The sequence below is a fragment of the Phyllostomus hastatus genome, unplaced genomic scaffold (genome assembly GCF_019186645.2).
Source record: "Phyllostomus hastatus isolate PE091 unplaced genomic scaffold, TTU_PhHast_1.1 phas_contig_58, whole genome shotgun sequence".
NCBI lineage: Eukaryota > Metazoa > Chordata > Mammalia > Chiroptera > Phyllostomidae > Phyllostomus > Phyllostomus hastatus.
Window position 1 is genome coordinate 45,909,791 of NW_025333916.1, and position 25,180 is coordinate 45,934,970.

Below are 25,180 nucleotides of genomic sequence, written 5' to 3' on the forward strand. Positions count from 1 at the left end.
TCCAAAGCATGATCTCAACCAGGACAGAGGGCTTCAAAGTGTTTGGTAAGGGATGACCACAATTTTGGTTTTAATTCTTATTGCAATAAAAGAAACAGAATCCATTTAATTAGCCATAGCATCCATAATATAAAAATAGACCAGTGGCACTAAAGAAACACCAAGACCATAAAAAGGTTTACCTCATAAGTCTACAAAACTAGTCATTGCATAATATAAGGTACAGAGTCAAAAGCATAGTCACAGTGAATATAACCAGCATCCAATTATTTTCTCTTACAACCTTTTCAGTATAAGAAATGGCAAAGCACAGTTTAGGACAAGGAAGATTTGAGAGGGATTAGAGTTGAGGTAACAGGATGGTGTGATCTAAATAAACATACCAGTGGAGTTCATGTTGAAGTCATGATTATTTTATAGGGTGAAGTAGAAAATAGAAAAGTTCCTTTAAAACAATTTTTGGACTAACTATTGGAAAATAATTGTGCAGCAATAAGTTTGAGACCATTCTCCTTGACAGCATTTACTTTATTCTGATAATTGGAAAGCATCTATCTTGTTAAATAGCTGTTGCCCCTGTTGGACTATAGTATCTGAACTAACAAGCTGTAGAATATCTCTATGCATCGTTCCCCTCACGTACCCTTTGCATGAAGTGAACTGTGGGCAGAACTGGGACCTCTCTTTAAGAAGTTCTTCTAGTTGCTGAATAAAGAACCATCACTTGGTTGCATAGTGGGAAAAAGCAAACTACCTAGCTCTCTTGTAAAATCAGTTAACTAAATTGAAAAAAAATTCTATAGAAGATTTAATCTAGAAAAAAATCCAGTTTTGTTTGTCTACATCTCATCCAGTAGCTGAAATATATTCAGTTATGTAATTGATAATACTACATAAATAATTATTAAAATGCACTCTAATTTGCAGTAACTTCCATCAGAATTGAGTGTTAGAGAGAAACCTATAAGAGTAAGGACCCAGCAGAGCTGATTTATAATTCTTCTTTTGGGCAAGTTGTCTGGTTAGTCAAGCAAGTTTCCTATTTTCAATAAATAACTTATTAAGAATAACATAAAGCTATTGAATTCAATTGTTTATTCAATTCTAAAAGACATCAGGGGAAATACATGCCCATTTACTTCACCTTCAAAATAGTGTTAGGTTCCTGGAAATTCCAAAATGTGGATAACAGGTACCATTCATTTAACATATTTATTGAGAGTATACTCTTTGCAAGGCATTGTTCCAAAGATACAGCAGTATTTATCTCACTTATACTCTTTTAAGAAATATAAACAATAAAAACTAATGATCATTAAATTATAAAATATATGTACATACTGAAGTAAAAAAGAATAAACATGAAAGAAGAATGGAAAATATCAGTAAAGATACAATGTTAGATGTGATGGAGACTGAAGTAATGAAGGAAGAAAGCAGTTAAACAAAAGAAAAACATTTCTGGAACAACATGCACAAAAACATCTGTGCAAAAACATCTCAGAATTTCAGAAAACATGAAATTAGAGTGTCTGGAGCAGAATGCGTAAGGTGAAGAGTAGTAGGATTATGGAATCCAAATGCAGGGAATGAAGGTTGGAAAAAGGCGATGTATTGACTTAAGGAATGTAACAATTCTGAGTTTTGCTCTAAAATGGGAAAATGTTGGCAGGTTTTGCATAGGGCAGCGACATGGTCTAAGGTGAGCTTAAATGAAACTCATGGCATCTGTCGACACTCCAAGGGAGCAATGGAGAAAACACAGAGGTCCATTAGGAGTTGAGCACACTGTTCAAATTGAGAGGTGACAATGATTTAACTCTGTATGAAATGCTGATATTGGGGAGTTGTCAAGTTATGGATTGCACATGATTTGGAATCAAATAGAGGCAACAACAAGGATTCTAAATCGATTCCAAATCGCTCATTTGGCCTTAGCAGGTAGAAGAGAGGATAAGAGTTTCTATTTTCCCTTGTAGGGAAGACGGAGTCTAGGACACATTTCAAGTTACCACTGTTGGTAAGAAGTGAGAGAAAGAACCTTTTCATGTTTCACTTATATGCTGAGCTTTTATATATCTTCAAGGATAAATGGTTAGGTCATGAAGAGAATATAAAATTTCCTCAGACTGTCTTCATTTTCAGAACAGATTAGCCTTCCTGTTCTTACTAACAGAGCACTGCTGCTTGCCAGACGTAAGTGGGGTCCTAGAATCTGACTAGTCCTGTATCTCTGTCATGTGTTAACATTCAACAAGATCCCTCTTTATCAAAATAAATTATTTCCAAAGAGTGAATTTGTTTTAAAACATGTCTTTATCTTCATCTCAGACTTAGAGGCACAGAAAGAATTAGCACTTCCATGGAATCTATGGAACAAATAAAACTTACAACTTCTTGTGAGCATACATCTTTATTTGTAACAACTGAAGGGGATATACTAGAAGGAGTTTTGGAGTTTGACAAGAAGAGAGATGGAAAACACAGAAATGGGTTATGAGAGATAGGTTGATGTTTTTCTCATAACCTGATGGGGGACATTCTATTCTAGTCCATGATCATCTATTGGGAAGCAAAATACTTCTTTATAAGGTAAGGGCAGAGTCAGTGTATGGACAGGTTACTAAACTGGGCTGAACACAATAAGGAAAGATAAAATTTTTCTCTGGTTAAAGTTGGCAGAACATAAAGTTCAATGGTGTGCTCATGTGTGAGATTTATTAATTTAAGAAAGATTACTTTGTTGTTGGCGTGTGAATTTGTTTGACACTGGGAATAAAAGAATGTGCAAAATACAAGGTGGTTACCCTACTAGAGCTTCCATCCTACTTGCAACAAATGAATGACTCAAATCAACATCCTACGGTGTATCTACCAATTGTGATTATTACATGGAAAATATGAGATGTATTGAAAACATGTAAAAGGAGTCCAATTATTGTCTTTGGGATTAGGAATGAACACTCTTAAAAATACATTAAATCATACAATATAACGAATTCTGAAAAAAAAAAGTTCATGGTAACATGGAATAAAAAAGTAGGAAACCAGTGTGGCTGAAGGGCACTTTTAAGGAGAGCAAGAAATAACACGAAGTCTTTATCCTAAGAGGAATGGAAAATCTATTGTGGAGATTTGGGTAGGAAAGTGATATCAAGAGATTTACACTTTAAAGTAATTTTGAGTTTCAGTGTTGAGAACTATCCCAGAGGACAGAGAGGGTGTGAGAAGATCTTTAAGTAGCCTACTGAGTATCTCAGGAAAGATGTAATATCAGCCTGCCTGGTCGGAGACAATTTCTCAATGAGAGACATCCAGCATGCAAAATAATTTTTGAAGATTTTTCTCACATCAAAAGAAACTAAACCCTAAATGGCCACACATATTAAAGTTAGAACAGTATGAATAGGACATTATGTAACTCACACATGTGAAAGGTAAGAGAGCAGTGGTGCCTTAAGAGATTAAAGTGAAGTGCTTGTATTGCTTACCAGTTGAAAGGTAAAAATTATTTATGAAGTGGAAGTGAAAAAGGAACTAGACAAAAATTCTTTTGTCTTGTATGTAATTATTTTAACATTAAACTGTGGATATCCCAAGCCATAACCAAGAGATAGAACAGAGTATGATCATTATTCAAAGCTCCCCTAATGCTCACAAAATATCCCCCACAATACCAGTCTTCGAGCGTTGTCCAGCGTTATCTGATCACCAAGTTTGCACAACAATGATCAGTTTCAATTTGATTTTACCCTTAAACAGGTATGTTTTTAAACATATAAACATTAATAGAAAGTCATATTTTTTAATTTGGAAGGAAAAACATTTCTTTTTGCCTTTTGTTAAGTAAGGGTTTTTTGGTAAAAACTGTATATTTGGATGAAAAGTCTATGTTTCCCTTTTCAAACTAGTACCCATTATAAATGTAGTTATTTACCTAAATCTTTGAAGACTGCTGCTTTTGTTGACTGATTTTCATACTATACTTCACAGCAAGCCATTTATGGAGTTTAAATCTGTTAAGTTTGAATGGTTGGAAGGACAAATTGACAATCTCTGTTCTATGTTTGTATGTAGAAATGAAAATGGGGAGAGGAAATTGTTACAATGACTTAATAAGCTATAAAAACACCACAAATAACTGAAATATTGTGAAAGAAAATACTTAAATAAACAGGCATTTGAAAGCAGCAAATAATTTGCCAAAAAGTTGTATTTTTTCATCTTTTTTCTTAAATCAAAAAAATAAGAATTTAGTGCACTAAGTCACTTTCTTTTGAGCATTGGAACACTGTTGTACCTCAGCCATTAGAATGCACAGCCAATGGTGCTCAGATATAGAAAATCACATTATTTCTCTCTGATCTGGCATTTGGTTGTGTATGAAAGTCCGTGATCACAGATACCCTATGAATCACATGAGGTCACTATTACTTTATACATAGGAATGGTAAAGCTGTAGTAATTATTTAATTTATTGACACTGGATAGAGGATTGGCTCTAATATAAAATACTGAGTTAAATGACACAGAATGATAGACATTCATAAGAAAATTAAACATGTATGCACAAACACACGCAGCAACTGCTGGGGCCAAAGCTCTTGAGCTTTGTAATGACAGGCTGACTTGCTTGATGATGTTCTATCTCATTCAACTGCTAAAGGAAAATGTCTTCAGTGTTGAAAGAGGGAAGGGACAGAGAAGGGTCTGTGGGATCTGGCATTGGATCCTGTAATTCTGCTCCTTTTTTTACCAGTCAAGGTCAAAATACTGTCTAAATAGGCAAGAAACACTTATGCTCTGGTTCCCATGGTGTGTCATCACCTGAGATGATATCTGCGAAGAATCAAAAAATAACTGGTGTCCTTGATACTAACGACAAAAATATTTATTTTAAAAACATTGGGAAAAACATCTAAGATCAAAACTCACATCCAACTGGGTAAATTTCTGTGCAGATGGCATCTGTGTATATTTCCTATTGGACAAGAGCTGAAGACAGTTGCCCGAATTCTAGTATAAAATATAAACAAATTAACTTATCATCACATATGTAATATATGACAGAGTTAAGCACAGCAGACATTTCTTCTGTCATTTCTTGAGAGTAATTTCATTCAACTCACATGGAGCTTGCCCCATACACTCTGAGACACCAAGGCAAGTTCGCAATGATTTTGTAACACGGCCAGTGTTTATCTTATGACTGCTACTAATTTAGCTCGCATCCTCATATATGGCCATTGCCATTTCAGCACATCACCAGTTCCATAATCTTGGTATAATTTCTTTCATTTTCAGAAAAAAAAAATTAAAAATAATCATTTTATTGCTTTGTACTCTAATATTTCTATCTACATTTTTTTTCTATATTATACACATACATGTGTTCACTTTCTCTCATAGTTTTTTCCTCCCTGTGCCCTGTAATACTACATAGTAAGAAAGATATTGGTTCAAAAACTAAAGAAATCTGTATGTGAACTCTGATGAATTACTCTGTAAATTGAGGAAGATATTCAACTTCAATGAATTGAATAAGGAAATGCATGTAAATCATTGATGAAGTATATGACAAATAATGGTTGTTCTGCAAAGATTAACTCAATTTTATCTCTTTTTTTTTGCTAATTGTATTTAGGTATCTTCTTTCAAAAAGAAAAAGCCCAGGTTAAAAAAAAAAAAAGCTGAACCTTACCTTACCATAACCTCTATTGAATAACATAAAACCTTTCTGTGGCAATTCATCTTTAAACTCCTCTAGCACAATGACTGTACTTGCTGTTTCCATGCCTCATTTACCATTAATATTAGTTTGCAACCCAGGCTTGAATCCTCAGTTTTATTTGGAAAAAACAGCAATGCCTAGCAACCAACAGTAGAATATAAATCACTGGTTCATGAGTGAAACACAATTCTGCAGCTGGAGTGCCTTGTTCAAACCCTGTCTCTGCAATTGACTGTGCATGGGACCTTTAGCATTTCCCCCCTCATTCACTGTACCTTATCGGCCATACAGAGTTTTAAAATGAGGAGAGTTAATACCCAGAAATCTCTAAAAATAAATTCTGGAACAGAGTAAGTGTTGACTGTTTGTTAGTTATTATCATAACCATAATGATTCTCATGCCATTTTCTGCTTTGTTCTACTTCATTTTCAGTATTTGACACACACCTTTCTTCTTTTAAAGAACAAACTCTTATTTTAATTTACAATGTACTTGAAGGTATTTCTCATTTTCTTTTGTTTATTCTTTTTTCTCTTCTGGCTATTGGCATTCCTCCACCTCATTCCCGAAACATGGTAACTGACAATCTGTCCTTGAATTTCTGTTGGCCTTTCTGGGTTCTCCTTACCTCAGTAAATCCCTAACTATAACTTCATTTATAAATTATATTCAATGACAACCACACATTCATCACAGCCCCTTTCTAATTTCTAATTTCTATATACATAGTAACATCAAGCCATCCTTTCTTGATTGCTTTAGAAGAGCTGCTAAATTCGTCCAACATCAAAATTAATATTTTATATATTCCTGAACCTTGGAAATTAAAAATACTTTTATCTGTCATATTTTTTTCAAGGAGTTTTATCTACCTCATTGTTGAAACCAAGAAAATATTTTTATCTCATTGTTTACTGTACATATAGTAAAACTATACTTCCCCACTCCTTTGTGTGTTGGGAACCACCCTGCCTGGTATCAGAAGCTGTAATCCCCCACCAAGGCTAAGGCTGAGGGAATGACCTTGGACCATAAGCCACCAAGGAGACAAAAGCTTAACTCCCTGGCAGGAGCACCACTTCTGCTCCTTTTACTTCACCCTGCCTGACCCCCCAATGCTTGGTCGGTTAGCCAATGACAGGTAAGATTCCCCAAGGGGGAACAACCTAAGACAGGCACAATCACAAGGGAGGCCCCCAAGGAAGGACTTTGGGAGCTACAGCAAAAGGGGGTGATGGACTCTCGCACCTCGGCTTTGACAAAGCCTGAGTCCTCATTGTCTGTGAGAAAATCTCCTAATCTCTTGGCTGCCTTACTTCGCTTGATCCACCTAAGCCTGAAACAATAACAGAGGGTGGTGCAGCCCTGTGCTGGAAAGGGCGGGTTCCCCGGGTGATCAGGCCTAAGAAAGAATATGTAAAATCCTGTGAAACCTGCTTTGTTTAGAATGCTCTCAATTAAATGATAAGGGCCCAAGGAAGAAGTAAGTTTGTTCCTTAAAGTTTTTTACAGCTCTTTAGCTATCTGACCCTGACTCAAAATAGGCCCTCAAAATAGTTCCTTGTTATTTGATCCTTACTTCCTGGCAATGAGTAATGAGCTTTACCTGAATTCCTGTGTAAACAAACCCAATAAAAGCCATTGAGGAAAAGGCTCTTGGTCCTTCTCCTGTGAGAGATCGGCCACCGTTCCTCCACAAGATGATCATGTCTTAGTAGACTTATTCTCATCCCTGGCAGACGGGGGGCTCTGTGGACAAAGCTCCCCCACATTTGTGTATGGGTACAGATGTGCAACTAGTTTTGTCCCTTGAGTGTGGAGTGGATGTGGCATGTTACATTTCATTGTCAGTATTTTCTTTCCTTCTGTTACAGAAACTGTCATCATACAACGTGATGGCTGTGCTGTTGGCTTGCATAACCACAGAACACAGGAATTAAGTTCTCAGCTAACACAATGGGCATGTGATAAGCAATATGCATGTAAATGGTTATTATAATAAACCACTGAGGTTTTGAAGTTGTCTGATTCTGCAGCATAACCTAGTCAACCCTGACTCCACTTGAATTTCTTTCATTTCTTTCTGATAGTTAGTGTTTATGATGAAGTTGGCAAGATGCCACATTACTTCTTGTTTTTAATTGTTTAAGTTTAAAATAAAAGAAGAGACTAGAGACAAAAGACCCAGGAATTATTTGACTCTGCATTTTCACTAATTATTAGGTTCTTGGCATTTGGATGAAGAAGTATGACTTGCTCACTTGTTCGTTGATGTAGCAGCCATTCAGCCCTTGATAACTTACGTACCCTAATTTTACTCTCCTTAATGCTGTCACACTTTCATACCCTTATTAGCTCTGTCTCAAAAAATTTCCAGCTTTCTCCAAAGCCTTTCATGTCAAGGTCAAAGTCCTCTCTCTGTGTGGCTGTCAGGCCATTAATGATCCAATACAAATTCATATCATATAATTCCCCAACTCATAATTTCCATTGCAGTGAGAAAGATGGCTAGATGACCCTGAGAAACCACATTCCCATTTAAAACTTTTATCACGCTGTTCCCAAATCTGAGGGTTATTCACCACCACTTCTGATATTTCTAAATTTGAACTATTCTTCATGTCATTTTAACTCTTCTTTTTCATAAAAGTTTTCTTTAATGTAAAGTTGTGACCTGCAGTCCTAGAGTCTTATACACAGCAAGTGTTTAAAATGTTGAAGAAAGAAATGAATGTATCCCATGGATTAGAAGATTTTTATATATATATATATATATATATATATATATATATATATATATATATATATATATATATATATTCACCTGAAGATACATTGTTTCATTGCTTTTAGAGAGAGAGGAAGGGAGAGAAACATTGGTGGGTTGCCTCTGGTATGTGCCTGGACTGGGGATTAAACCTGCAGCCTAGACATGTGCCCAGAATGGGAATCAAACTGGCAATCTTTCTTTCAGTTATGGGATGACACTCCAACCAAGTGAGTCATGCTGGCATCATTATATTGACATTCTTGTTCAATAGTTTTGTCTTGATAAAACAATGTCTGGCTTAACTTCAATGCCATGGTAAAAGACTTCAATTCGAATACTTAGAGCATAAGTTATGTAATAAGTTATGAGATAATGAAGAGTTTTAATTGACTATGAAAAAATGTTTTCAACTAACTTTATAAACATATTCAACGCTAACATGTTGCCTTCCTAAAGCAAAGAGTGCTATTCTTACACAAAATAGTACTCATTTGGCCATCCCTCTTTTAGTTAGTCTCCTACCTTCTAGTCTAATGCTAATGGCACAAATATAATAGAAACCTAATTTTCTATCAATTGTTTTGATTAGTTTTAAGCAAGTTTCATATTCATTTCTTTTCTAAAATTAATAAGTCTTAGTTCATCTTTTTCCTCAACCACCCCATAACTATCTGGTGCTCTTGAATTATATTAAAACTTGAGTCAATAAAGTATATTACAGATCTTAAACATAGAATTAATGAAGTTCCATTTTTAGTTTTTTTGAGAAAATTTCATACTGTTTTCCACAGTGACTGCACCAGTCTGCATTCCCACCAACAGTGCACTTGGATTCCCTTTTCCCCACAACCTTGCCAGAACTTGTAGTTTGTTGATTTGTTTATGATGGCCATCCTGACCAATGTGAAGTGATATCTCATTGTGGTTTTAATTTCCCTCTCTCTGATGGTTTGTGATGCTGAGCCTCCTTTCATATGACTGGGCCCTCTGTATGTCTTCTTTGGAGAACTGTCTATTCAGGTCCTTTGCCCATTTTTTAGTTGGATTGTTTGTCTTCTTGGTGTGGAGTTGTGAGTTCTGCCTTTTCACCCAGTAATTCCACTGCTGAGATTATACCATAAGAATCCTGAAACACCAATCCAAAAGAACATATGCATCCCAATGTTCATAGCAGTACAATTTATAATAGCCAAGTGCTAGAAACAGCTTAAGTGCCCATCAGCACAGGAGTGGATCAAAAACTGTGGTACATTGACATAAAGGAATACTTCACAACAGAAAGAAAGAGCTCCTACCCTTTGTGACAGCATGGATGGAACTGGAGTGCATTGTGCTAAGTGAAATAAGCCAGGCGGTGAAAGACATATACCATATGATCTTACCTATAAGTGGAACCTAATCAACAAAAAAAAAAACAAGTGAGCAAAATATAACCAGAGACTTGAAATAAAGAACAAACTGACAGTAACCAGAGAGGAAGAGGGAGGGTGATAATGGGGGCAAGAAGGGAAAGGGTCATCAAGGAATAGGCTGGCATAAAGTACCTATAGATAAAGACAATGAGGGAGGGGAGGATTGAGGGTGGGAAGTGCAGGTAGGAAGAGCAGGTGAGAGTAATGCAGGGAACATAGGGGCAACTGTAATTGCACAACAATAAAAAAGGAAAAAAAAGAATTAATGAAGGTTAGATTTGTGCTGAAATTGCTTATTACATAAAACACAGCCTGATGAATGCTTTCATTGTATGCATATACACACATATACTTATCTTTCATATTTTCTTAGATAATATTAAGAATTCAAAGAAGTCTACCCCTGAATGCTGATGGAATTTGAATCATACATCTAACATTTTTTGTTTGATTTTAAGATAATAATTCTTAACTTACTTGATGTAATGGATACATTTGACAATATGATGAAATATGTGAATCTTTTCAAAATACATGACAAACATTCACACGTAATTCACAGGATTTCTGGATGCCGTGTAACTCACCTGACAGTGTTGTGTTCGGAGCCCCTACTAGTTATAGGCTGGTAATATGTTTAATAATCAATTATGTGATTTTTTAGAACTGTGAGATTCCAGTGACTTGAAATTTAAAACCTGGGATTCTGTATTAGATCTGTTACTAAGAATATAAATGGTTTCAGATTTTCTATGTCTTAGTTTCTTTATCTCAAAATACACTACATAAACTTAGTGCAAAGTTCCTATTATAGCTGTGAATTCCCTGCTTTCTTTGATAAAAGTAAATGAAAGGACTGCCAACTTTGTGATATCAACATGTGTGTTTACCTATGTTACTGATAAATGTTTTGAGGTATTGTGCTTTATAAGAACTATCAACATTAATCCTATTTTTAGTATAGTTCTCATTTCCACAGGGATTAAGCTTTTAGGATAGATGGGAATATTAAGAAATATATATTAATCCTTTTTAACATTCTTTTTGAACATATTAAGTTGAATTTTATAAACTAATACTCACATGCTCACAGCAGTCAGAAATGATATTATAATTTCTAAATGAAGTTATAGAAGAACATTGAGAAATTTATATTAAAAAACACAGTATCTCACAATCACATTCTTATGAGTAATATATACTCACAAACCAACATTAATCATAGAACATTATTTACATAAAAATTAGACAGTTTGTTAATAAAGCAGTTTTTTTTAATTTGACAGAAACCATATCACTGTGCCTATATGTAATTATTTTAGCATGTTTAGAAAAAAATGAACAAATAAAATTTGTCTCAGTTTCTGCTTTAAGCTACACACTTATTTGTCCCCCTTCCCAACTATATTAAATACACTACCACAAAGAAAATGACTAAAAAAGCTAGAAAATGAAGATGTTAAGAAATAGCTGAAAATAATTATTTTAGTTCTCTTATTACATTATAGCTAAGTAATTATGATATTGTGATTATAAATAAATATGTTAATATCATAGTATTAAAATTATTCCATTGCTGGCTAGTATTATCTCCTTAAAAAGAAAACAACTTTATTTCATAAAAACACATAACTTCTTAAATTTAATTAAATAGCATGGTGATAATATGAGGCAGTTCTTCCGCTGAATAGAAACTAAGTTTATTAAATCTGAATTAATTAAAAATTGGCTGGCTTTGTAATGATTAAGGGATTAATTGAGCCCTACATTTAATTTTGAAACATATATATTTCGACCTTGGAGAGAAGAGAAGAGAAAGGACATGATAGGAGAGCAATGTGAGAGCAAATAGAAGCACAGAGAAAAAGGAGAGAAGCATGAATAACATTTTATTTATTTTTTAACATTATTTTTTTTAGATTTCAGTTTGTGTATTTGTGTTTTACCTTAAAGAGAATGCTTAAAAGTTGTGTCTATTCTGTATTTCTATTGCTGGATGTTTGGGAACTGAGGATATTTTTCATATTAACAATTTTGAAGAACCTTTTTCTTTATGAATGGTAACAGGGTTTTACAAGGACAAATATATCCTATAGGTGACATCAGAATACAGCCCTGTATTTAATAAAAAGAGAACAAAAGTGATATTTAGACTGCAAAATGAACTTTCTATTAGCAGTAGAAAATAATAAATTATTAATCTCTTATATTTGTCTACAACACCCTATCACAAACAAATTAAACTGTTTTGTTTTTGCATTTAAAATATCTTTTTCAGAGAGACATGTAATCATCAATACATTTCTAGGCACATCTTTAAATTTCAGCAAACCTCAGAGCAGACAGAACCAATTCTAAAAGAAGCATAAGTCCTTTCTCACAGGTGTGTAAAAAGCATTTATTTAAATGCAGTTTCATATTCCTTGCCTTGGATGCATAATTGAGATTATTCCAAAATGAAGACACCTCTATTTAAATTTTATATTAGAGAATAATATTTTTGTTTGTTGATCTTGAAAAGACATGTTATTTATAGGTTTTGACTTTTAAAAAGAACAATTTAAGATTATGTGTTCAGTAATTAAATGTTAAATATTTTATTTTTACCATGACAAATATCTATGTGAGAAAAATAAATTCATTGTTTATACATAATTTCTCAATTGAAATAGCATGTGTTTCAACTAACAAGTCCAACTTAACTTTAAAAACTTGAGTGCGATACATGTTTCTGTGCACAGATCAAAACCCACTTTAATGGCAACAGCACACTTTAATTATAATGAAATATTACACAGTATGCAGATCATGTGCCATATTCTGAATTTTGTGGTTCATAAGCACATTGTTATTTACATATGTGAACATAGTCTCATAAGGGAGATGGAAGGGGCAGCAAGGTTCCAATATAGTATTGCAGAAAATGTTCTGAGAATAACCCCATTCAACATTCTATTTCAAAATAAATAAAATGTTGTTTATTTATGTTCAAATTATTTGGTTTGAATTTATGTTAAAATAATTTTGGAAAATGCTGCGTGATATAGTCTGTGTTTAGACCTTAAAATGCAAATTAGTTTATTAAAGACATTGAGAGAAGTGCAATGATGAAAACTATTTAATTTTCAACATCAATTTTTATAACTTTATTGACCAGGGAGGTGCTATTAGAATTGTAAATATTGTTCTGTTTGATTTGTTTTATTTTGTGACACTTATTAATTTCTAGTGTTACCAGTAGACTTCTGAAAGAAGCTGATCTAACTTGAAGGGAGAAAATGGAGAATTTAACATTACCAAGCACAAAAGAGGCACATTAGAAAGAGGAGTTGCATGGAGCATGGATTGTTTTTATTTTATTTTATTATTTTTTTATTTTTATGTTATTTTATCTTATTATTTTTTATCCTTCCTTTTTACTCTCCCAGAAGGAAAATGTATTTACAAACTCTCAACACAATCACTGGCACTTATCCATACAAGTCTGTATGTAAAAGACCATCTATAGTCCAAGTGTTCCAGACTAGAATGTAAAGCAGTACGATATATCCAAAGTGCTTTTCCACATTCAGGTTTTCAGTCTATTTCTTCCAGGGTTCCCTCTCCACCCACAGCCTAGTGGACCTTGGGAAATTTCCCTTTGCGCTCGGTGCTTCCTTCCTTGAAATAGCATTGCACATTCTACACCCTCTTTACCTATTAGTCGTATGAAAACTCACTTGCTCTCTTTTACCACTCTCTTATGATCCTGATACATTTTTCTCTGATTCTAGCTATCTTATATACTTCGTCCTTTATTATGTCATTCCTCTAATGGGATGCATCAATTATTCCTATTTTACCAGATGAAATTAACATATCTTAACTTGGCACATGAAGCCATCGCATTTTACCAATATTAAACTATTTGATTTTTTGTTGACATGTGATCAAGTTAAACCGAAGTACAGCTCTTCTCTAAGTCACAAATAAGACCCTTTCTGCTTTTTCACACAGAAAGTACTATGATGCGCGTTGCTGCAGTGAGTCAAAAAAGAAATGGCTGTGTTATATTTGCTACATTCATCTCTGTTACATTTGTAACAGAGATGAATTGCATAGTCAGAAACATAAAATGTGAAACCTAAAACTCTGTTTCTCTAAAGAAAGCTAATTTACTTTTTGGAGCCCGTTTCTGTTTGGTAGAGGAAAACTTATATAAGGTATTCTATTCATTCTCATTTTAAAAGTTTCACTCAGGTGAAAATTCAGTCGACTTCAAATATCTTTAGCTCACTCGCTGTCTACAGAATTCTTCCTGAGATTCTTCTGCTTCCCTAGGGCCGAGAGCCTTCTGAGACATTTGCTAGATCACAGAGGGGAGCTGAACTGTGCCTACTTCTGTCTCAGTCTCGTCCACTTTGTCTCTGCTGCAGACACTCAGCATCTCTCTGACCCTGGGACCCTGAAGAGGACTGCAGTATTGCTGCCCTAAAACAGTCTTTCGGATTGTTGATTTTTTAACTCGTAATTAAAAAACAAAAGACTCAAGAAGAATGTTTGATCCCCCTCTTCCCCACCTAAGAGATGCAGATAGAAAGTCCTGCTCTAGAAAGAAAATTTAGCATATTTGCCTTGGTAGGGTAGGTAGAAAGGTTCCAAGCAGGGGCTTATTAGCTACAGCATGCTTGGTGTCCCATTGTTTCCAGGTTGACTAGCAAGAAAGTGCCTGCCATGCAGGTTCTGCTCTTTCCCAACTGCCAGTCAATTGCCTACATCCTTTGAAGTCTTAAACATCCCCCCTCCCCCATTTTGCTTTGTCCCTAACAACACATAAACCTCAACTCTGCAATGCATTTTGGCCCTCATTTTCATATGGCATCCCTAATGTGCATTCACATAATAGGCTTTCTACATTTTCCCTTGTTAACCTGACTGTTCATTTGTTTATTAGCTCAGCTAGAATTTCAAAGATTGAAGAAAAGTTCTTTTTAGCCCCCCCACCCCAAATCCAATGATACCCGTGAGGAATGATTTTATCTCATCCAGCAGACTGCAGCAGCCCCGCATCACCATGGAGGTGAATCTCTGTGACCTGAGAAACCTCCTGAAGCTGCCTGGGGTGACGTGTAAGGAGCCTGCTGTGGCTGACTTGCAACCCATGGAAACTCAGCAGTGTTTGGTATACACTTCACAGAAGTCCAGACGAGCATTTTCTCTACTTCTATCATCCCTTCTCTCCTCTTGGGTTTGTCTTCGGCCCTGGAAATGTCAAACGTATTCTCCAGGTTCTATAGTTCAGCATAATCAACAGGTGGTTGTTTATTTCTGTGCATAGAATCACACTTAGTGTTATAGAAAGGCTTTCTCTGGAACCTTCTCTAACTGAGTAGAGAAAGGGGGAAAGAACTGTACCTTAAGAACTGTTTCCCGAACTCCTTCTTTTTGATTCCTTGCCATTGTTTACTTTTGCAACTCTACATAGAATTAGTTTGTCTGACACCAGGGACAAGATGACACTTAGGATTTGCTGTCTTTGTCCTCAGCTATAAACTGCCTCCCACTTCCTTTTAGCCTGGGGCAAATGGAAAGGAAAGCTGTAAAGAAACTTTGGGAGAAGAAATGCATCCACTCTAATGAAAACATCTCAAATGTTAAAAAGTCTTTATTTAATTGTTCTATAGAAATTACAATCTACCTTGGCCGGTGTGGCTCAGTGGACTAAGTGCTTCTCTGTGAACCAAAGGGTCACTGGTTCAATTCCCAAATGGGGTGCATGCCTGGGTTGTGGGCCAGGTCTTTGGTAGGGGATGTGTGAGAGGCAACCACATATTGATGTTTCTCTCCCTCTCTTTCTCTCTCCCTTCCCCTCTCTCTGAAAAAAAATAAATAAAATTTTAAAAATTACAATCTTTTCCCCTCTCTCTTCTTGTATGATTATTAAAATTTACATTTTAAGGTTCCTTTCTCCTGCATTGCTGTAGTGAGAATTAGGCTTTTCCACATGATCACAAGGAAAGAATTCCAAGGACCCACACAAGGGAGATTGTGGTGTGGCAAGATGGTTTATGCACGTGGAAACAGAAGCTGCTTCCCGAGTTTCCAGTGTCTCACCTCCTGCTGTCCTGGCATAGAAAAAGACCCACTGAGCTCTCAGGAAGGCCAAGACAAGAGCCAGTGTCCAGAGCTTCAGATTCATACTAAAACTTAGTTTTTTTGGAGCCCACAGGCAGTTCTTAGGCAGTCTCAGACCCCATTCACATACCTTAATTTATTTCCTTTCCTAGCTGCTCTGGGAGGAGAGTCCACATGGCTAGCAGCCATGTGGCTGCTAAGGCTGCATGGCTATGGAGAAAGGAAGCACGAGTACATGGTGCGAGCATAGGTCATGAGCGAGAGAACTTACTACTCTTGGAGCCCTTGTCATCTTCTGAGCACCTTGCAGCTGCTAGATAACATGGCCATGTGCTCCTCAGCAAGGGAGCATATGAATGAAAAGATGAGTGCATCACCAGGTGGGAAAGAAAGGCAACTTCTGTGTTCCCCTGGGGTTATATTATCCTGGGCTAGGGATGGACCTGGTGCCTTTTTCAAAGAACCAATCAATTTCCCAAACTTCCACAGGCTTTGGATGGGTTTACCTCCCAACCAATATCTTGTTTCCCCAGGACAGACTGATAGGTCTTTTTGGTCCAGCACCTCCCCTATGCCATTTTGACTTCCATTGCACATATGCCCGCCCTCCCTTGCTCCCACCTGGAAATCTGGCACTGGAGGGCAGAGGGGAGTAGTGTTAATCTTCCTAGTGGAGCACAAAGCTGGGATGTGATGTTGTAGCTTTCTGGCTACCAAGCAGGAGTATGCTTTTCCCATTTTATTAAGCTGAATGTCTGCTTTCTTTTGCTCTCTTTCTTTATCAATATCTAGTTAAATACTGGCGGTAACAATAAGACTATGTTGTTTCTTATCTTTCTTTACCTCTTCTCAGTTTTTTTTCCTTTTTTTTCTTTTCTGTCTATTCTTCTCTTATTTGCTTTTTTTCCCTCTTTTATTCCTTTCCTTTATTTCTCTTTGTTCCTTTTAGGTGTGTTACTGAAATAATCATAGTTATGGTCTCCTGTGTGTCAGAGGAAGGAAAGAAAAGAAAGTGTATGGTTGTATTCAAAATTATTAGTAAAGACTAAGTAAAGGCCCAAAGAATAGTTACTTATAATCAAACAACATAATTTATCAACCCTCTTCTCACGTCTTCAACATGGCACAAATAATTTCCTGTTTTTACAAATTTATCCTAAGTACATCTGTTTCATACATTTATCTTCCAAGACTAACCTGATTTATACAGGGTATGTCCAGAGATTACCAGCCATGAAAAATTAAAAGTAGAAACATTTATTGGAGAGAATACAAGATAAAAGAAACATTGTACATAGGAAAATGAAACCTCAGTCCCCTTCAAAGTAGGCTCCGTGGTACCTGACACAGATCCAGTTGCCATCAGCTACCCTGTTGTATTTTCCTGAATCTTGTCATTGATCTAATATCTTTTCCATTTCAAAGTTGGTTTTAGTTTTGGGAAAAGACAGTAGTTTCAGGGCACCAAATCTGGGCCATGGGAGGGCTTAGTCACCTGGGTGACTTCATGTTTCACCAAAAAACATTGCATGAGAAGTGATGCATGAGTGGGTGTGTTGTCCTGATGAAGTCGACAATCACCAGTTGCCCATAGCTTTGGCCTTCTGAATCATCCAAATAGTTTCCATGGAGGAATGTTTAAGCTTAATGAAAAACTTGATGCAAGTTCATCTCTCAGTGACTTTGAATGTGACAGCCACACAGCACATATGCTCGCTTAACAGCATCTACATACACATGAACTAGTCAGCCTCCACTGACTAGTAGTACAGTGAAGTCCTCATTGTCCACACATGCACATTCCAGTTCACTCTGCTTAGCTGCCAGGTTACATCCGTATCACACAAACCATTCTTGTTATATCAGCAATGGCTGGACTTTTCCTGGAAAGACCTTGCAATACTCCAAATTTATTTTACTCCAGCATAGAGATTCTGTGACTTAGGGAGAATTCTGCCTGGTTATAGACTTTCACTACAGACACATGCACAAAGTTCCCCTGGCTGAACAGCATTTTCTACAATAAAAAAAAAATCATATGGGTGAAAAGTAGATTCCATCTTTCTACTGCAAACATGGGAGAATCTGAGGATATTGTGCTGTATCTTGTATGACTGAACAGAAACCATTGATTTCCACTGAGCCCACATGAAAAGTTTAAATGCATTCAAAATACTGATTATTATGGTATTAATAACTGTTGTAGCTAGTGCTGTCCAGAATAGAAAACAAACAAAAATTAAAATTTTCCAGAAAAATTGATGTAAATTGTTCATATATCATAGTATGTAATTTAATATACAAAAAGCATTGCTTTGTTGTAAATAAAAAAGCCCAGCTCTATAACTTCACAATTGTATGAATGATGTTGGGAAATGTCTTTAAATCTTGAAGCTTCAATATTTTCCTCCTCAGTGTCTGTGTTAACAATCTGTCCTAGTGTTATGGTCAGGATTAAATGAAATTGCTTATTTGAGGTGCTAAATTGTGTCCTGCACAGATATGCTCAATAAATTTGAACTGTTTTAAATAAGACTCCCTTGTAAAATTAAAGCTAAGTTATTAATTTGAGATTCCAAACAGAGACAGAGAAGCAAGAATAATTATTCAAAGAACCAAATGAACTGACAAAAAGTAGCTTGACAGAGCAATTCTAACTTCTTTGTTTTGGTTTTCATAGTGACACTTTGAGATTATAGTATTTAAAAGACATGTGTTATGATAACTATTTAAAGTAAATAGGATAAGTGAGACAATTTGCAAGACATTTGCCCATGACTTTTGTAACATGCACGTCGAAACATGAACAGTAGATCCTTATTTTGATTAATATGAAAATTTCCTTAGAATATTTTTGGTGCAACCAGAAGTATGTTATTAATGGAACAGATCAAAAGAAAAGTAGCCTGAAATGCTATGACACAGAAAACTTTTGTCACATTGTCTGTATTAAATCTCAGAGGTGCATAAGTACTTAAAAGTGATTCATGTGCTGGATGAAAAGGATCACACACTTGAAAACAAATCCAGTGTGGAGAAAATCAACATATTTTATGATTATTTGTAATCGCTAAAATTACATATTTTAACCCTGTGTTGCCCACTGGAATAAAGCGTAGGTTGTACAGCATGCAGTGCATTGTGTTCATATCAGATGGGCTGCTGGTTTGTACAGCTAAGAATTAAGTGAGAGTGTGCTATTTGTGAGTGCAATTTCAAGGGTGTTTTTTTTTTCATCCTTAGGTTGGGTCTTTCATTTATAATTCATGTAAATGACAGAGAATTCACCTTTAAGAAAAATTTATACATTTTTCAATTTTTAAAGATTTTACTCATTTATTTGTAGAGAGGAGAAGGGAAAAAGAAAGAGAGGGAAAGAAACATCAATGTGTGGTTGCCTTTCATAGGCTTCCTACTGGGAAAGTGGCCTGCAACCCAGGCATATGCACTAGACTGGGAATCGAACCAGCAACCCTTTGGTTCACAGGCCAGCACTCAGTCCACTGAGCCACACCAGCTAGGGCTAAATTTCTCAAAGTAAATGGTTATATTGTGTTTCATGAGAATATACTTGGCATTAAACAGTACATGGGCTGCTTTTATCAAGATTAATATTGTATTTATTTGATGTGCTTGAAATTCAGTACAGTATACAGATAAAAAACATGTTTTCTGACTTGCTTAAATTAAAAAATATATACACCTAATTTACTACATTCTCATCCTCCAGCTTTTTGATATACATAGCATGCAGAAAGAAATTCTTCTTCTTAAAATCCAGTAAATATTATGGTAATAGACTAGCTTAGATCTTTTGTATTCATGCATTTGAGATGTTTCCTATATTTTTCTCGAAACACTATAGTAAGCAATTGCTGTTCTAAACACTTTTTTTTGTAATTACTTGCAAGCAGTTGGGACTAAATAGAAATGTAATATAGATATAAAAATTCATTTTTCTTTCACAATATCTACCATTTTTGTGTTCAATATCTTAATTTACTTAAACATAACAAGAAGTTCTATAGTAGAAATGCTTATCTAGCTAAACTTATGGAAAGTAGGTCAATTGGGGCCCTCAGAGCAACGTGCTAATTAAATAAGGTGGTGGCATTGATCCTTCTTCAGCCCCATTTGTTTTGCCAGCACCAAAAGTTCTGTAAGTAGAAGTCTGCATGTTTAAAAACAACTGTCTATGTTTCAATACATTATTTTACAGGGGAAACTAAACCCATCACACCTCAATACATAAAGGAATGGGTCAGTTCAAGCCCCAGTGTGAATTTGTGAATTTTAGATTTTCAGGAGGCAAGGTCAAGTTCTCTCTGAGAAAAAGTGGCAGACTTCTAAGTGAACCAAAATACTACTGGAGGTCTACGAAGGAAAATTAATCATTGCCAAGCAAGTCTTCCAGTTATCTGACCTATTGATGGGAGGTGGTCAAGAAGGAAGTTTTCATGCCATCTATAGTCCAAAGACATACACATTCTATCTGGTGAAGAGATAATCACTCTACCACAAATAATAGCAATTTGTCTAAAACAAAACAAAAATAAGCAAATAAACACAATTTAGCATCAATAAATATATTTTCAGTTTTCTTTATGTGTATAGTAGAAGTTTGAATCCTTTTTTTCCCCCCATTTAAGACAGGGAATACTTTATTCAAACCCATCAGAGAAATGAACTGGGTCTGTAACAAAGCATCATGTTTTAAAGCACAGGCCAGTGATTGTACATGAGTATACACTGCTACCTACAAATTAACTGATCAGACCACAACTTTTCAAAGTTTAAAACAGAATAAGCTTCCCTATAAAAGAAGCACCGTTGTGACATTTTAACTTTAGTATTCCTCTCCTTCTTCCTCATCCTTTCCTTCCACAGATTCCACACCAACCTCCTAACAATCCTTCTCTAGGGCAGCCATGTCCTCATGGGCTTCAGAAAACCCTCCTTCCCCCATGCCCTGACCCACATAGCAGTGGACATAGCCATGCTTGGCGTATATCAGGTCAATCTTGTGGTCCAGGCGAGGCCAGGCCTCAGCAATAGTGCTAGTGTTGCTCAGCATGCACACATAGCTCTCTGGACTTCGGCCCGGTCTCCATCAGGCACTACCGTGGGAGCCTGGTAATTAATGCCAACTTCGAAGCCAGTGGAGCACCAGTCCACAAACTGGATGCTGCACTTGGTCTTGATGACAATGGCAGCATTGACATCTTGGGGAACCACATCACCATGGTACAACAGGCAGCAAGCCATGTATTTACCATGGCAAGGGTCACAGTTCACCATTTGGTTTGCTGTGGCTCAAAGCACAAACTGGTGATCTCTGCTACAGAAAGCTGCTTGTGGTAGGCTTTCTTAGCAGAGATGACAGGGGCCTATGTGGCCAGAGGGAAGTGGATGTGGGGATGAGGGAAGTGGATGTGGTCTGGAATTTGGTCAGATTGACATACGGGGCTCCATCAAACCTGAGGAAAGCCAATGATGGAGGACATAATTTGACCTATCTGCCTATTTAGGTTAGTATAGTTTGGATGCTCGATATCGAGGTTTCTGCTACAGATTTTGTAGATGGCCTCATTGTCAACCATGAAGGCATAATCAGAGTGCTCCAGGGTGGTATAGGTGGTTAGGATGGAGTTGTAGGGCTCCACTACAGCTGTGGAAACCTGGAGGGCCTGCATAAATGGAGGACTCCAGCTTGGACTTCTTGCCATAATCAACAGAGAGATGCTCCATCATCAGGGAGGAACCTGGAACCAGCACCCCCATCATAGCTGTGGAAAACCCCAACAAGCCCTGAAGATGTATGCACTGGTCTGCCAGTTTCTGAATTCAGTCCAGGACGAAGTCAATGATCTCCTTGCCAATGGTGTAGCATCCACGGGCATAGTTGTTGGCAACATCTTCCTTGCTTGTGATCAGCTGCTCAGGGTGGAAGAGCTGGTGGTAGGTAGCAGTGTGAACTTCATCAATGACCATGGGTTCTAGGTCTACAGACACTGCCTTAGGAACATGCTTGCCAGCACCTGTCTCACTGAAGAAGGTGTTGAAGGAGTCACCCCCCGCCCACCCCTCAGTGGTCTTGTCACTTTGGCCATTGGGCTGGATGCCATATTCCAGGCAGTAGAGCTCCCAGCAGGCATTGTGGATCTGGACACCAGTCTGCCCAACATGGATGCAGATGCATTCACACATGGTTGCTGCTTTGCTGCTGCGGAGCAGATGGCAGAGAAGAAGAAAAGTTGTTGCTTCTTACAGCACAGCTCTTAGGTGTTTGATGTGAGAGAATCTGCCTGAATTCTCTTTGTACTACTTGTAACATTGGTTCCCTCATTAACGAGAAAAGTAAAATCTTCAGCTTGTAATTATTTATATTTGTGTGAGAATTAGCATTTTTCCTTTAAGTACTATATCCCTTAACAATTACTTGCTCTGACCCTGAGTTTCCTCCCTATAATTGGGAATAAAAATAGCTACCACATGGTGTTCGGAGAACTGAATGCTTATAAGGCACGTAAAGTTCCTAATTGTCTGTTGACAGTGACCAGATATTAAAAATAGTTATTAATATCTTGTATCTAATGAATGCCTCTATGCAATTTCTTTTTCCATTATTCCAGTCTTTAAGATGCTTCCTCTTTGTGATGATCTTGCACAACATATAGAACTGAATTCTTCTATACCCTGGGTATCTGTTATAATCCCTGTCATATCAAAATAACTCATTCAGGCTTGTCTTTTCCACATTATCGTATCCAATTTGAGGATAGGCATATGTCAGTGTCTCATTTTTCTTTTTCCCTTAGTCTAACTGTAATAAATTATATATTAGATATTAAATAAATAAAAAATAACAAATAATAGTCAGAGCAAAACAAATATTTTCTGACTTCCACCTTTATCCATAATGATCACATGCCCCTTTGCTTTCTTACTTCCCTTCTCTTTTATCGTAATCCAGAGAATCACTCACTTCAACACTTAAATATTCTTGTCTTTTCTGTCTTAAAAAGGAAATCACCTTTTAAAGATACAACTCCACTTCTTGTGCTAACTTCCTCCTCTTTACAACCAACTTTTGCCATTGTTGTCCACATTTGCTGTTCAATCACCTTTTATATCCTTTGCAGTTTGGGTTTTGTCTTAACAATACAGTTAAGTTCTGCATTGTCCCTTATTTTATTTTACATTTTATTAATTTTATTATTTTTAATTAGGTGTAGTTGGTATACGATATTATATTAGTTTCAGGTGTACAATATAATGCCTTACAACATGATCACTATGTCTAGTGGTCATCCGTCACCATGCAAATTCATCACAGTATTGCTGACTGTATATTTCTTCACTTTTTCCACCCATTTCCACACCCAATCCCTCCTGTCAATCACCTTTTTGATTTCTATTTCTAAGAGTCTATTTTTGTTTTGTTTTGTTTATAGGATCGTTTGATTCTTTTAGGTTCCACAGATAAGTGAAACCATGCAGTATTTGACTTTCTCTGACTTGTCTGACTTAGCATAATACACTTTAGGTCTATCCATGTTGTCTCAAGTGGTAAAATTTCATTGTTTTTTTACTGCTGGGTAGTATTCAATTATACATATGGAGGTTCTCAGCAGCATTTAGCACTGCCCAAAGCACTCCCCTCTGGCACTGAGCACTGCTGAAAACTCCTCTCTAGGTTCCTGAAGCTGTTTTGAAGGATTTTCTCTTTCCTCACTGTGAACCTCTTAGTCCCCTGTATTTGCTCTCATTCACGTCCACCCATCCTTTAAATGCTGGGAACGTTCCTAAGCCCTTTTTACTTTCTATTTTAGATGTCCTTATTCAGAGATCTCATTTTCAGTCATAGTTTCAATTACCATACATAATCTCATTCAAGTCATTGATTTTTAACTTCATCCACAGGGATGTGTTTTACATCATAGCTATGACTGGTCCTTTGAAGGCCAGGGATATCATGTGTCCATTACACAGAGAACTACATTTGTGTAAAGTACCTGAAATGATTCTTATGTGAAAACAGATTTGCAATCCGTAGTCTAGGAGATTACCTACTTTGAAAACTTGAGTTACCATTTATATATTAAATAATCCCACTTGTCACTTCTAAAATAGACTACCTCAATGGTCTTTATATTCTTGAATATTGCATTTAACTCTCAAAATCCAAATTTAAGTTTGGCTGCAAACAGTGTTGTTGCAACAAGGAATATATTAAACAAAAAAAATCATTAGCCCTGGCTGGCGTAGCTCAGTGGATTGAGCGCGGGCTGGGAACCAAAGTGTCCCAGGTTCAATTCCCAGCCAGGGTACATTCCTGGGTTGCAGGCCATAACCCCCAGCAACCGCACATTGATGACTGACTCTCTCTCTCTCTCTCTCTCTCTCTCTCTCCCCCCCGTTCCCTCCCTAAAAATAAATAAATAAAATCTTTAAAAAAAAATCAGAAAGAATCAAAACATCTCACAATCCAAACAATATTTTATAGAGTAAAAACACATTTTCATTAATTGGGTTTTTAAACTGAACCCAAAAGTATATTGAAAAAACAATTATACCATCAAATTAACCATGACTCTCTGTATACAATTATTGGGATGATGGATGAATTAACATAACCTAATTTATATTGACAATGCTAACTCAAGTGAATTAGAAACTCAGTTATATGTATGGATGACACTACATTATATTTATAGATGCATAGCTGTACATATATTATAAATTGAAATTCATCCCTGATTAAGCTCCAGACTGTGAAGCAAGAGGTTACCAGGTCGATTGCCAGTCAAGGCACAGGCCTTGGTTTCAGGCCAGGTCCCCGGTGTGAGGCATGTGTGAGGCCACCACACTTTGATGTTTCTCTCCCTCTCTTTCTCTCTCTCTAAAAAATAAACAAAAACTTAAAAATTAAAAATTCAGAGTTATTAATATGCATTATATGCTTTATCTTTGGTAAATCCAGGGCATATTAAACAAATTTTATAGCTATTAAAAATAAACAGTAATAGCTCTTTCCTCTAACTCCTAAATCATGCTTAACCCTACAAATTTATAGTGCTCCAATAACCACTACAACCCTCTAAAGTAGGGTCTAATTGCCAGAAATTATACCTAAAGGATTCAGAGATGAC

At 36.3% G+C, this 25,180-nt stretch overlaps 1 protein-coding gene and 1 pseudogene across 5 annotated transcripts in view; both read right to left on the minus strand.

Annotated features, from left to right (window-relative positions):
• Positions 1 to 25,180, minus strand: part of CDH18 (cadherin 18) — an 811,828-nt gene that overhangs the window by 609,514 nt on the left and 177,134 nt on the right. The window lies entirely within an intron of this gene.
• On the minus strand, positions 20,875 to 22,235 carry LOC123824627 (annotated as a pseudogene).